Source organism: Echinops telfairi, unplaced genomic scaffold, assembly GCF_000313985.2.
Source record: "Echinops telfairi isolate 266 unplaced genomic scaffold, ASM31398v2 ScPeMD7_7468;HRSCAF=8506_0, whole genome shotgun sequence".
NCBI classification, from domain to species: domain Eukaryota; kingdom Metazoa; phylum Chordata; class Mammalia; order Afrosoricida; family Tenrecidae; genus Echinops; species Echinops telfairi.
In genome coordinates this window covers 33,407,719-33,422,172 of record NW_022111369.1, presented here as the reverse complement: position 1 = coordinate 33,422,172, position 14,454 = coordinate 33,407,719, and positions in this window count along the sequence as shown.

Below are 14,454 nucleotides of genomic sequence, written 5' to 3'. Positions count from 1 at the left end.
GAAGTGGCGAGGGTTCACTGTAATCCTCTTTGGGTGTAGGGCATTCTTTGCTATGTTACTGAGGCCATGCCAGGGTAGACTGTGTCTTAAGCCAATCAACTTCAAGAAACAAAAAGGTAAAGTATGCACAGGAGCAAGGAAACCAAAATGAGAGAAGATAGATGCCCCAGCACAGGAAGATTGTCAAGGAACTCGGCTCCAAAGCTGAACAGTGACAAGGTCCTTCCCCGGAACTGCCACAGAGAGCAAGCCTTCTCTCAGAGCTTGAACCCTGACTTTCACCTTCCAATCTCCTAAACTGGGATAAAACAAATCTCTGTTGAAGGTTCTGGGTATTTCCGTTCCAGCAGAACTACACAACCGACAGATGATTCAGCTATGCTAGAGACTGTGCCAGGCACTGGGAACACGTGGAAAATGAGACTTCAGGGCCTCAGCGCAGCAATGTCCTCACCGTGAATTTCCCTTTTCCTGGTTTTTCATGCTCTTGCCTGCTAATGGCAGCTGCTCTCCAGTGCCCCATCCTTCTTGTTTCCGGCAATGCATTTTTTATTTGTTCAATTATCTCTATAAGTCCCTGCCGTTGAGTCAGTTCCAACACAGAGCGGCGCTGTAGCACAGAGTAGAACTGCGCCTTAGGGCTTCTGAGGATGTCAGTCTTCCGAGAAACGAACGGCCTCATCTTTCTCCCACGTTGCAGCCACTGGGTTTCAATCACCAGCCTCTCAGTTAGCCTCCCGACGTTTCACTCACCATACTACCTAAGCCATTGATGTGCTCATGACCACTTACCTATATTCTGATTTTGAAGTCTAATCATTTACAGGACTTGGGGCACTATGGAATTATGGAGGGCCCCTGGGAGTGTAGTGAGTGAAGTGTTGGGCTGCTAAGGTTGGTTACTCAAACCCACCAGTTGCTCCATGGAAGAATGAGGAGCAGGTCTTTGTTCTATAGGGTTGCTATAAGTCAGAATTAACGGCAGTGTTTTTATTTTGTCCTAAAGCTATGATTAAGAGCATAAAAGAGAAGTTCAAATTATGATCAAAGTTAAAATATTTTACAGCCTAACAACTATTAATTGAACAAGCAGCAAAGTAATTTGTCTTGTCACTAGCCTATATTGTTTCTATTAATAACGATTTTTTTCCCTAAGAGAAAATGCAAAATGCATACCAACTCAGTTTTAGTCAAAATGAATTGGTGTGCCTGTTTTATCTAAATAAGCTAAAATCGAATTCTTTATTCAGGCTGAGAGAAGATGTAGTGACTGTGATTTGAAGGTTTTTAACCTTCACTGTGTGTTCTGATTTGAAAATCTCCAGTGTCTCCTCACCAAGGAGACCTTCATAAAAATGTTTGCTGACTTCACCCTCTTCACCGGTTCTTTATGGAAGAAGAGCCCGAGAACACACGGGTAAGGGCCTGAGCTTGAGGATAAGCACGCCTCAGCTTGTTGGGAGAAGTGGCCACCTCATTATTAGCAGTTCTATTTGTGTGTGGGCTCCAGAAGTTTGTGTGAAAGGAAAAAGCGAGGCACATTGGAGCTTGACAGCTACTCACTCTATTCTAGTCAGACCCGTGAACAATGGGGTAACTAGAATCTTTCAGGTCTCCAGATGAATTAGAACTACAATGACAGAGAAAAAGAGTCAAGTCACCTAAGCTTTTTTGGGTGTTCCCACTGGAGATCAGTGTAGTAGTTCAAGGTACAGCTATGACATAGCCCTAAAATGAACTTCGGTCTCAGTTTCAAGTGGCCCAGTAGCAGAATCCTAGAGGAAGGCAAGGTGAGACAAACATTCAAGAGCTAAACAGTGTTGTATTATGACGGGCAGGTCAGACAGAGAACCGACCAAGGGTTCTTGGCTTTAAGAATTTGTGTATTTCTTTCACATCTATTATCTTATAGTGAACTGTTCTCTGGAACACAGCAGAGGAGAAAGTGGGACTAGATCAGGGGTCATCAAACTTTTGAGACAGAAGAGCCAATCCTGCCCCTCACAAGATGTTAAAAATTATTCAAAAGCCATAAATATAATTTTACAAACAAACAGAATCACTAGTATCTGTATAATATCCATCAAACATTTCCCATTGTGCTTCAGGGCCCCAGGTATGAACCAAAAGAGCAGCCCTCATGTAACTCTTGAGCTCAGTGTGCTGACTCCTGGCCTAGAGCAATGGCGATGGTTGGCAAAAATGAAGAGACAGAAGACATGTTTGGTACAAGTTTAGAAAAAGAAAAGGCTGGGGTAGAGGTCATCTCTGTCTTCTGAGTATGTTTACAGGGGCTTGCTTCATAGTGATCATTTCAGACAGAGAAGAACTGCCCTCGTTGGTTTCTCAGACAGTAACTCTTCATGGGAGTAGAAAAGCTCATTTTTCTCCCAAGGAGTGGTTGCTGGATTTGAAATGCGGACCTTTCAGTTAGCAGCTCCCTATGTATGAGCAGAAGCCACTAGATGGCAGTGAGTTTTTGGTCATAATGCTCAACTATCTTTCCACCTAGCTCACTTCCTCTCTTATTTATTTTTCTTTCCTTTACTCATTTCTCTCCTTCCTCCCATCTTCTGACTTTTGGTCTTTTTTCTTTCTGGAATCAGACACAAAAACGTCTGTTTTGTTAAAAAGCCTTTGATGGACACTTTAAAACTCTTCAATCATTTCTTCTATTTAGATTAGTAAGTATCACAACCTCTGCTCATTTACACAGGAGTAAATAGGATAAGCTATACCAAAGAAATATAAGCATTCTTGATTTCAATCTACCTTTAAATTTTGAGAAAATGTCAGCAGGTTTCAAGAATTAATAGTACCTTTCCTCTGTGAATGGCAAACACCTGCCATTGTTGATGAGGGTAGCAGGGAGTGGGGCATTGAGTGCAAACCTGAGAGTTGCAATTCTGGTTGTCAGGGGCTACCTGCCGCACACTATTACAGGAATCAGAGGGCAGATGGAGAATGTAGGAATGAGTATGGAGTGGCTGCTAAGACCTGGCCTTGTTAAACAAAAGGATTATGGGAATCACATTTTCTTGTTTACTTGTTGCTTCTTAGCAACCTGGAATCTAGAGTTCTTAAAATCATTGAATAAAACACATCAACCTAAAATGTAAAAGTGGATTATTTTGTTTTTCTTTTTGTTGTTTTTAACTGTTTTCTTAAGGGCTCATACAATCCATACATACATCAATTGTGTAAAGCACATTTGTACATGCATTGCCCTCATCATTCTCTAAACATTTGCTCTCCACTTAAGCCCTGGCATCAGGTCCTCATTTTTCCCCTCCCTCCCCGCTCCCCCCTCCCTCATGAGCCCTTAATAATTTATAAATTATTATTTTGTCATATCTTGCCCTGTCTGATGTCTCCCTTCTCCCACTTTTCTGTTGTCCATCCCCCAGATCACATGTAGATCCTTGTAATCAGTTCCCCCTTTCCAACCCACTCTCCCTCTATGCTCCCAGTATCGCCATTCACACCACTGGTTCTAAAGGGATCATTCTTCCTGGATTCCCTGTGTTTCCAGGTCCTATCTGTACCAGTGTACATACTCTGGTCTAGCCAGACTTGCATGGTAGAATTTGGATCATGATAGTCGGGGAGGGGGGGAGGGAGCATTTAGGAACTAGAGGAAAGTTGTATTTTATATCGTTGCTACATCACACCCTGACTGGCTCGTCTCCTCCCCAAGACCCCTCTGCAAGGGGATCTCCAGTGGCCTACAAATGGGCTTGGGGTCTCCACTCCACACTCCTCCCATCATTCACTATGGTAAGATTTTTTGTTCTGATGATACCTAATACCTGATCCCTTCGACACCTTGTGATCACACATGCTGGTGTGCTTCTTCCATGTGGGCTTTGTTGCTTCTGAGCTAGATGGCCACTTGTGTATCTTCAAGCCTTTAAGACCCCAGACACTATACTTTTTGATAGGCAGGCACCATCAGCTTTTTTCACCACATTTGCTTATGCACCCATTTGTCTTCAGCGATTGTATCATGGAGGTGAGCACACAATGATATGATTTTTTGTTCTTTGATGCCTGATAACTGATCCCTTCGACACCTCATGATCACACAGACTGGTGTGTTCTTCCATGTGTGCTTTGTTGCTTTTGAGCTAGATGGCCGCTTGTTTACCTTCAAGTTTTTAAGACCCCAGACACTATATCTTTTGATAGCAGGGCACCACCAGCTTTCTTCACCACATTTGCTTATTCACCCACTTTGTCTTCAGTGGTTGTGTCAAGAAGGTGAGCAACATAGAATGCCAATTTAATAAAAGTGGATTTTAAGGAGCATACATTTGTCATTATATTAAACAACTTGTCATTATATTGTCATTGTTAAACTTGAATATAATTTTAGTTTTTATAGTGATTATTTTTTAACAACTTGATTTCCTTATCCTAATAGTAATAAAAATATTTTATATAACCCCCCCAAATTTTGAAATAACCATTTCAAAATCTCAAGGATTGTACAGCATTTCACAATCAATGAAAAGGACTATGCATTATCAGGTGATTTTAGCAAATTGGCATTGAGGATAAAAGTGAGTACCGTTTTGGGGAGAAACAAAAATAATGTCTTGTCAAAAACATATATGTGTGTTTAATGATTAATTTATCAGTGCAACTGATTAATTTTGGCAACTTAACTCATAAGTTATAAGCATGAAACTGCTTTGTTTTATCCAAAATAGCTATGACCAGTGTTCTGTCAAAAAGCAAAACAAAAATGAGCAAACAAGAAATCAACTATTTTCCTCTGGGTTGCAGGTTCTCTGATGTATTCTTAATCTAGTTCTCCAATATTTAATTATACTTAGTGTATCCTAGTTTTGAAATCTCATCATCTTTATGTAAAAAGTTCTATCTTACATTTAATGCAAAATTATTTCTAGGCCAAGTGCAGATTGACTTGTGGTTCTACTGTCTTAGAGTGAATGTGTCTTCTCACTCCCCTCTCCTTTTTCCTTCTAAGTCTAATCTCTAGTTGGGGCAGACAAGAGAAAGAAGAAGGTATTTCTTTATCTGATTGTGTATGGTCAATTGGCTGCCAGTTTCATCTGTTGTTATTGAATCTTGTCTAACATCTTTCACAGAGTTCTTCAAATCTTCAATTCATATAGGTCAATAGATCTCATTCTCTCCAATTTGCACTTCATCCCCATTTCATTCAACCACTCTCTTTACCCTAATCAGTTCATCACATAGTCTCTTGCAGGTGTCCAGCAAGTGGTCAATAGATGGACTAGTGTTACTTTAAGTTGATTTTGTCAGGGAGACACTTGGATCCATGGTGTTCCTCATGCCTAATTGAAGTAGTGTTGACAACCCTCCATAATATTCATTTCCTATTTCCTCTATCTTTTTTCTGATCCTTTAAGCATGTCTCAAGAGCACCAATACTCCCTTGAAGGTTGAAGCACTGTGTCAGTTCTCCTGACATGTCTTTGGATTTCACCTTGTTTTCACTCTCCGTCTTCAACCTCGATTAGGTACTTTAAAGGAGCCCTGCTGATATAGTGGTTACACGTTGGGCTGCTAACTTCAAGGTTGGCAGTTCAATCCACCAGGGGCTCTGAAGGAGAGAAAATAGGGCTTTCTACACCGTATAGAGTTACAGTCTTAGTAACTCACAAAGGCAGTTCTACCCTGCCCTATAGGGCAGCTATGAGTTGGCATTGATTCGAGGACAGTGTTTCATTTATTACATATTTTGGTGTAGGGTGCCAGATCTACAAGTATACTTGAAGTCCTGAGTATGGGTTCTCAATCTTTTAACACAATGTTGTAGCATTTTCATTTTCCAAGCAATTCTTTCTATCAACACATCTCATTGGATAAGGATTGTTTAGGCATCAACAATCTTAAAGTAACAAATGTTGAATTTCTTGCTTCTTACACAAGGAGGAAAGGATGAAGGAAGATTAGTACTCCAGAAACTCTGCATTAAGATTAAAGGCAATATGTTGCAAATCTTCTCTATAGTTCTAGATGTTAAAGATCTTCAAACCAGTTGGCCTCTCTGGCTGTTAAAAGCAGGAGAATTATGAAACTTTTTGATGTCATTAGGGGAGTGATTTTCAATAGGATGTGATTTTTGTCATCAAAGCACATTTGACAGTATCTGAAGATGTGTTTTGTTGTCACAATTGGGAACGGTCGTGATTACTACTGGTTATCTGGTGAGCAGAGGGCAGAGTTGCTGGTAAACAATCTACAATGCCCAGTAAAACTCCCTGCAGCAAAGAAATATGTGGCCCAAAATATTAATAGTGTATTATTAGGGATCAGGAAATGATCCTCAACTCTCCCTCAAGGGATCAGGAGATCTAAATGATCACTTTCATTATTCATTTCTAGCTATAGCTCTGGAAAAATCTTTACCTCATTTTTAAAAAAACAAGTAAGATGAAAACATCTGTTGTATCAACTCCACAGGATTATAGTGACTATTAAATAAGGTAATTGGTCTGAGTATGCTTTGAAGAAATTTCAAAGAAGCCACAAAACTCATTATTTCGACTATGTTGAGAGCCTTCTAGACACAAAAGCATTCTGATTTATTCTATTATTTTGCAACATCAAATAATTCGTCTTTAAAACATGCCACTTGTTAAGAAAAAGGGTGACTTATCAAGATGAGAAAATTTGCTAGAAGTGATTGGCTTTCGAATTCATATCTTTAGAAACTCTATCATCCCTCTTGACTTCACTTTCTCTCTCTATCCATGTCAGTGCATGCAGTATATTGTCTACATCACTGAAAAATATAATTGAAGCTTGCAGTAGTTAATTTATTAATACATCAATTAAATACCATTATTCAAATATCATGAGTCTGCACTGAATCTATACAGTTTTAGGATTATATAAATGGATTTAATATTAATGGAATACAAATTGATCTTGGGTATAACCATCCATAGTCTAGTCTATGCCATATGACCTAAACACACACTCAATGGAATTAAACAGAAAAAGCCCATGTACATATGCAAATGATTTCATAGTTAGACCTCTACCAGTGAGTTCTGTGAATAAGCCTCCTTATTCAAATCAAAAACAGTACATGACCTTCTTAGAGTGAATCTTCAATCAGGCAATCAATTGCAAAACTTCATTTTAAGTGTTAAGAGGGACAAATGGAGAAAATGTTATTTGGATAATACATTTTAAAAATTGTGACTTACAGACTTACAAGAACATAATGGGGAAAAAAAAGAACATAATGGTTGAAAGGCTTTTATTTTGCTTTTTTCAAATGACTGTTTAAAAGGAGCATCCCTGTCTGATTCATGCCTTATATATTCAGGTCTTATATGGTTTATATCTGTCTATCTACATACATATTTATAGCCTACAAGTATATTATATAGCTTATATAATATATTATATACAAACATTCCTGTCTTGTAGAGCTATGTTGGAGCTGAAACTTTCTGGTTCCAGGAAAAAGGCTTGCACAAGGGCCAACAATCTTTCTCCCTCCTGTTTGATGGTGCCACAATCACAATAATGTGATACACCCGGCCACCTCTGGGTTTGCTAGAAGTCTAGAAAGGAATCTTAAGTGTCTATCAACATGCTCCCTTTTATTTGGCTAAGATTGTGTATACTGGCTACATTTACTTTTAAATATCATATTTATGAGTTTACTCTCTCATCATTCGATCTCTCTGCTAAGCTTTGGGAAGTGCGCTTTACCATTCAGAGGTGGTGCTGTCCTGTTACACAGGAGCACACGACTATCTGATCGTGTTAGTCTTTATTTTGCCTGGGGAAAGAAGAGGCAGCAATGCCTGTCATCACTGAGGCACTAATGAATGTGTAAGGAATAGGAATTCAGGAAGGGCAAACTTCCTTTGATTTCTTTAGCTATACTTTTTATACATCTACTTTTTTCTCCCACCTCTTTTAGTAAATAAAAAACCTGGGTTGCCTTTCTTACAAACACTGCAATATTGGGAGAGGATTGGTATATCAATTTAAAAATGGTGACCTTAGTCCTTCTCTTTCTTCCACTATACACAGGGTGAGTATCATGAATCAAAGTGAAGATATCTTTAATAGGCATGTCATCTATCAAGCAATAGCTGAGTTTGCTTTATGGCAGTGGAGTAGTTGCTGAAATCGCGCAACAAAGAATTGCCAATCACTAGAATTTAAATTGCTATTTATCCAGATCGACAGATAGTATTACAGGTGAAACAAAAGGACACTAACACACTACAACAGATCGCAGGACTGCATAGCACATTGCTGCTTTGTTCTGGACACTGTCCTACCCATTTCTGGTGCCTGGTGAGTGTTAAATATTGCAAATACTGTCAAGTGCTTCTTATTTTTCACCTGGGGACATTCATAATTCTCTGCTTCATGCACTTTCTAATTCTTCATGCTCAATGATGGGAATGAAAATTAATTACTCTGGGAATGTGACTATTGCCTTGACAAATCATTCTTATTCGGTTAAATAATGCTTTCACTGGTGAAAATAAGAGAACTCGGGATTCGGCTCCATTATTCTGGACCCCTACTCCTCCCTCTACTGCCCTCAGATCATTTTGCAAATGCCAAAACTCAACAAGAATAATTGCTTTTTAATTCAAGTCTGGGATTTAGATTTGATTTATTTTAAAACCTTCCTAAATGTGGTATTTAAGTCTACTTGAAATTCCCCAATTCTCTTCTCCCTTTGGCTCAGCTAAAGATGTCACGTTGACTTCTGATCAGCACATCCCTGGGGCAGGGAGTCTCATTTATCCAGAAAAAGAGAGATGTAAGCCTGTTTGAAATCTCACTTGACTTAGACTTCTTTTTTGACCTTTACTGCTAATGGCTGGCAGAAAATAAAAAAACTGATGTGTCAATCACTGTCTAGATTTTATGTAAACTATTGACTGTTTTTTGAAGGATTATAATGCCTGTTTAATTTGTCTGTGTAGCACAGGAGGGGAGTTACAGTGTTAAAATATAGAAAGACTAAAAAAAGATAAAAACAACATCGTCATCTAGCATCACCAAGATCTGTTGATAATAAAGCCATGACAATTAAATACTATCTATTAAATATAAATGATCACAAATTACACCAAGGATAATTTCAAATTCACTTTAATCCTTGAAGTATTTTAGTATCATAATATTTAGTGCCCTGTACAGAGGTAAATAGAGTAATTGTCCTGAATTTCATTAAGTTGAAAACTTCCTCTTAATAGTTTCCTTCAAACCCTATGGTTCCAAAGGAGACTCAACATTCCTGTGTGCCACCATCATGAACCAATCCTCTTCCCTGTGATTTTTTCTCATGGCTTCAAGACTTTCAGCCCTGGGCGCACTGCGACTCTCAACGGCAAAATTCCTGCCATCATTATTGCTAATTTCCAGTACTTTGGCATCTCAGTTTCTTAAATGTCTCTCTTCTAATGATTTTATCCTCCATCCTCCTTAACTCATTGCCAGATTATAGTGCAGTAGTTCTCAGTTGGTGGTCCAGGATACACCAGGGTTTTCATGAGACATATTCAGGTGGTTTGTGGGATGAAAACTACTTACATAAAGTACTAAGATGATACTATTTACTCTCATTTTCTCACAAGTATATACTGTTTTCCAGAGACTACATGGGATGTAGTAACATAATAGACTAGCTATAGGAGCTAATCTAAGAATTCAACTGTCTTCTACTTACATACTTACAAAGAACTTTGCAAAAATGTAAAACAATGCTACATTTCTCACTAGTTTTGTTTTGGTTTGAGATATGTACTTTTTAAAATGACTTATTTGTGATAACATTTACTACATTAACTAGATTAGGTACTTTAAAAATTGTTTCAATTTCAAAAACAGTAATTAGTAATAGATAGGATATAGATGAAACTTTTTTTGTCCTCAGAAATTTAAAGAGCTAACGGAGTCCAGTGACCAAAAGTGACAACTGCTACCCTTTCAAAACATTCTAAAAAGGTGAAAATAACTCTTTTTTTGTTGTTATGGTTATCATTCACTTCCTTTGTCATTTGTATGGGCTGATACTTTTGGAAATCTAAATAAATATCAATTCCTAAAAACTGTAGACATAAAAAGGTGAGTCCACTAATCAAATACATGGGGACCATAGCATGATGAAATTAATGGAAATGCTTCTAATCATCTTCTTTTTATTTCCTTACCGATTGTGGATTGATATTGATGGTCACAGATTCGCTTTGATCTGTGACTACTCTGAATAGCACTACCCTAGTCCTTGTGACTGCCAACATCAACTGTTCTTCCATAGAACCAGGGTCACAGGATGCAACCCCGGTCTCCTATCTTTTCAGTTTACTTCCTCTACTACATAAAAAAAAATTCTTTGAGATCTACAAAGACCTTCAGTCTGCCTCCCCTGCCAACTTTGCTCTTTTCCACACTGCCCTCAATCTCTTATTTCTCTCTTACTTGGTTTAAATGCCATTTTTTTTCTACTTACCTCTTTGTAAAATCTCTTAAAATCACTTGTATATTTCTTACTTCCTTATACTCACTTGAATGAATCACAGCCTTGTTTGAACCCAATTACACTCATGCTATTTCTGCCTTTGTGCAGATAAATGTGGCCAGCTCTTTCCCTTGTCTTTTACATCAAGTAACTTCAAATAAGCCTTTCACTGTGCCTGTTATGTTGTTAGGTGCTGTTGAAACGGCTATGATTCATTGTGACCCGATATAGAACAGAGTGGAATGTTGCCAGGTCTTCACAACTGCTGTTATTTTCAAGCCCGTACCTGTAGCCTCTGTGTCGATCTAGCTCATTGGGGGCTTTTCTCTTTTTTTCTGACCATCTGCTTTTCTGAGCATCATGTCTTTCTCCAGTAATTGGCTCCTCCTAATAAAATGTCCAAAGGAAGCAAGAGAGGGTCTCGTCCTACTCATGTCCAAGGTCCATTCTACCTAACTGTACTTCCTTCAAGAAAGATTTTTTCCTACTTCTGACAATCCATAGTATGTTTGATATTCTTTGCTAATGCTGTAAATTCAAATGGGTCAATTTTTATTTGGTCTTCCACTTTCACTGTCTATGTTTTGCATATAGATGAGGTGATTGAAACATGACGACCAAGATCAGTTGAACCTTAGTCATTAAAGAGATGATAGCAGTCAACTTAGTCTATGTCTGATCTCAGAAAAACAGAACATCTCAGTAGCCATTAGAGCTTTGCTTATTATTCACACTGTGAATGTACACTGAATGTACACTGTGGATCAGCCTTGGCTCTTAATTCTGGGATTTACCTTATTGAAAGTTTCTTTTGGGGAATTTTGCTACTGTCAGAGTAAAAGGAAATAACAGATGGTAGAACCACATCATTTAAGGTTCAATTCCAAGGCATTGCATGCCTGTTCCATTTATACTTTACTTCAGAGTCAGATGGCAAAGCCTGCATCAATATGGTGGGAAGTTTAATCGTCATATAGGGGCAATCTTAGCAAACTGGAGCTGGCAGACTAGAGTGATGAATTACTAATTCAACCTACAATATGCAGATGACATAACCTTGCTGATGAAGATCAAGGATTACAGCCTTAGTATGGATTCAACTCAATGTAAGGAAGACCAAAATCCTCACAACTAGACCAATAGGTACATCATGACCAATGGAGAAAAGGTTGAAGTGGTCAGGGATTTTGACTTGCTCAGATTCACAACCAATGTTCAGGGAAGCAGCAGTCAAGAGATCAAAAGACAAGTTGCAATAAGTAAATCTGCTGCAAAAGACCTTTTTAGAGTATTGAAAAGCAAAGATGTTACTTTGAGGACTAAGGTGCACCTGACTCAACCCCTGGTATTTCCCATTGCATCACATGCATGTGAAAGTCGGGGATTGAAAAAGGAAGACTGACGAAGAATCCATGACTTTGAACTGTGGTGCTGGTGAAGAATATTGAACGTATCACAGACTGCTAAAAGGACAAACCAATCTGTTTTCGAAAAAGTATGGCCAGAGTGTTCCTTAGAGGCGAGGATCGCAAGGCTTTATCTTACATACTTTGGCCATATTGTTAGGAGAGACCAGTCCCTGGAGAAGGACATCATTTTTGGTAAAGTGGAGGGCGGTAAAAAAGAGGAAGACCTTCAACTTTTTCAATGGATTGGCAGGTTGACAACAATTGTGAGGATGGCACTGGACTGGGCAATATTCTGTTCTGTTGGGCATAAGGTTGCTGTGCGTGGGAACCAACTCAAGGGCCCCTAACAATATCCCTTATCACAGTGCCCAGGACTCCAGTGTTTACTTCGCTCTTTCATTCTTTTTTTTTTCCACCACCACCCCACCTCCCACCTTCCCTCCCTCCTCCTCTCTCTCCCGCTCTCTGATTCTTACAAGTGAAAATTTTGGTACTGTATCCGTTCTCTCAAACTCTCCCCTCTTCTCCCGTTCTTGTTTCCTGTTGACGACCTTACTTCTTTTTACAACTGATAAGTCAAAACAGTCAGAAGGAAAAGTCCTCATGCCCTCACCTACCCACTGTATCTGTAGTCATCGTTCTATCTTTTTTTAATTACCCGATTGTTTTCTCATGCTACTACTTCCAGATAGTCTCTTCATTTGTCTATGAAAACATATTGCCTGTCACCTACTCAGAGTAATTGTCTTAGCAATCCTTCTCTCTTTTCTAAAGCATCAACTTCTCTGTGTTGGATCATTTACATCGGTATGCAACTTGTCATTTTCCATTTTCTTAAAACAACAAACTGTTCCCCCTTATGATACCTTGATTTCTGTTTCTTATCTTTGAAATATCTGTTTATGCCCACCACCACCACTAAATTCTCACCTCCCGTGGTCTTCAGAACACAAATTGTCTGAATGCCTCAACAATCTCTGTATTGTTAAAAGACCACAGTCAGTTCTCAACCCTCAGCTTCTCTGAGCTATCGGCAGGATTACCATCTGTGTTAGTCCAGGTAGACTAGAGAAACAAATTCATAGACACTCATGTGTATAAGAAAGAGCTTTTTATAAAAGAGCAATTGTATATTGAGAAAACATCCCAGCCCAGTCCAGATCAAGTCCATACGTTGGATATTAGCCCATATGTCTGGTACCAATCTATAAATTCCTCTTCAGTCTCTTGTAAAACATGCAATGACACTGAATTCAGGAAGATCACAGACTAGTGAGTGGGAAGTCTTGTGGATCCAGTGGCAGTAGAAGCATCTCAGTGCTGTCAGGGGTCTCTATGTGGCTCCTCCAGTTCCAGGGCTCGAGAGTAGCCCCATGTGCCTTGTCAACAGGAAGACAAAGCAGAGAGTGTGTCTGTATATGGACTCCAATAAGCTATTTATCTTTGTGGCATCTCCAAATGAGGCCATCAAGCTACGACCTCATTGACAGGCTACACTCCACCCCTTTGCAAGTTGACAGGAGATTATGTAACTGCCACACCATCATTTCTCCACTTCCCAGTCAGGATGCTCTACCCACCTACTTTTCATTTTATCTTTCTGAACCCTTCAATGTTCTGTATGGTGTCATCCCCAGCTTCCTGACTCCTCTATGCTTACATATGTTAGAAAGCATCATTAGTCTACTTCTGTCTATATTCTCTTCCATGCTATGCTAATCCAGTTCTATGATTTTAAGTACATTCTACTTGGTATGATATTTCACACTTGTAACTAAAGCTTGGACTGCATCCAATGAACTTCACATTGTAGATGTGCTTGCTTATTGTATAAATTCAGTTATTTGGCATTTGATTGGCACTTCAAATATATCCAAAATTTATCTAGAATCTCCTTTAAACTTATGTCATTCCTATTGTCCCTTATCTAAGTAAATGTAATTCTATTCTTCCATATACTCCAGCCAAAATCGGGGGAAAAAAGAAAGAATATATGATGTCTGACCTCTTCTAGTTACATAAAGAGAAAGGAAAATCACTATCATCACCATTACCTGCCCAAGGCAGATTCCTATGAGGCCAAAGTCAGATCTCTCCCACTCTCCAACCTCCCTTACCTAATCTCACACCAACTGTCTTTCAAACAGCTTCCTCTAATATTCAGCTCAGTATGATAGTTGTTTGACATGACCACACAAAATTCCCAGAAACTGCTTATGATTGGGATTTATTAGGGGCATTAGCAGCTTAAAAGTCAGGTGAGAAATGTTCAGGATACAATTGTTCAGTCAGAACTGTTTCATTTACAGGCAGACCTCTCTCTGGCCCTCAGTCTCTTGGCCTGATGTCTACCCTGATCCAGTGATACAAATATCTTTTAGGGCTGCCATTAAATACTCAAAGGGCACGATATTCTGCTGGCAGCTTCCACTGGAAGGCATTCAGCTCTAGCTTTAGGAGCCAGGAAGCTCAGTCCCCAATAAAATGCCAGAGACACCCTGCTCCACATGCCAGTCTCTTGCCCAAAGCACTCAGCTTTGCTTG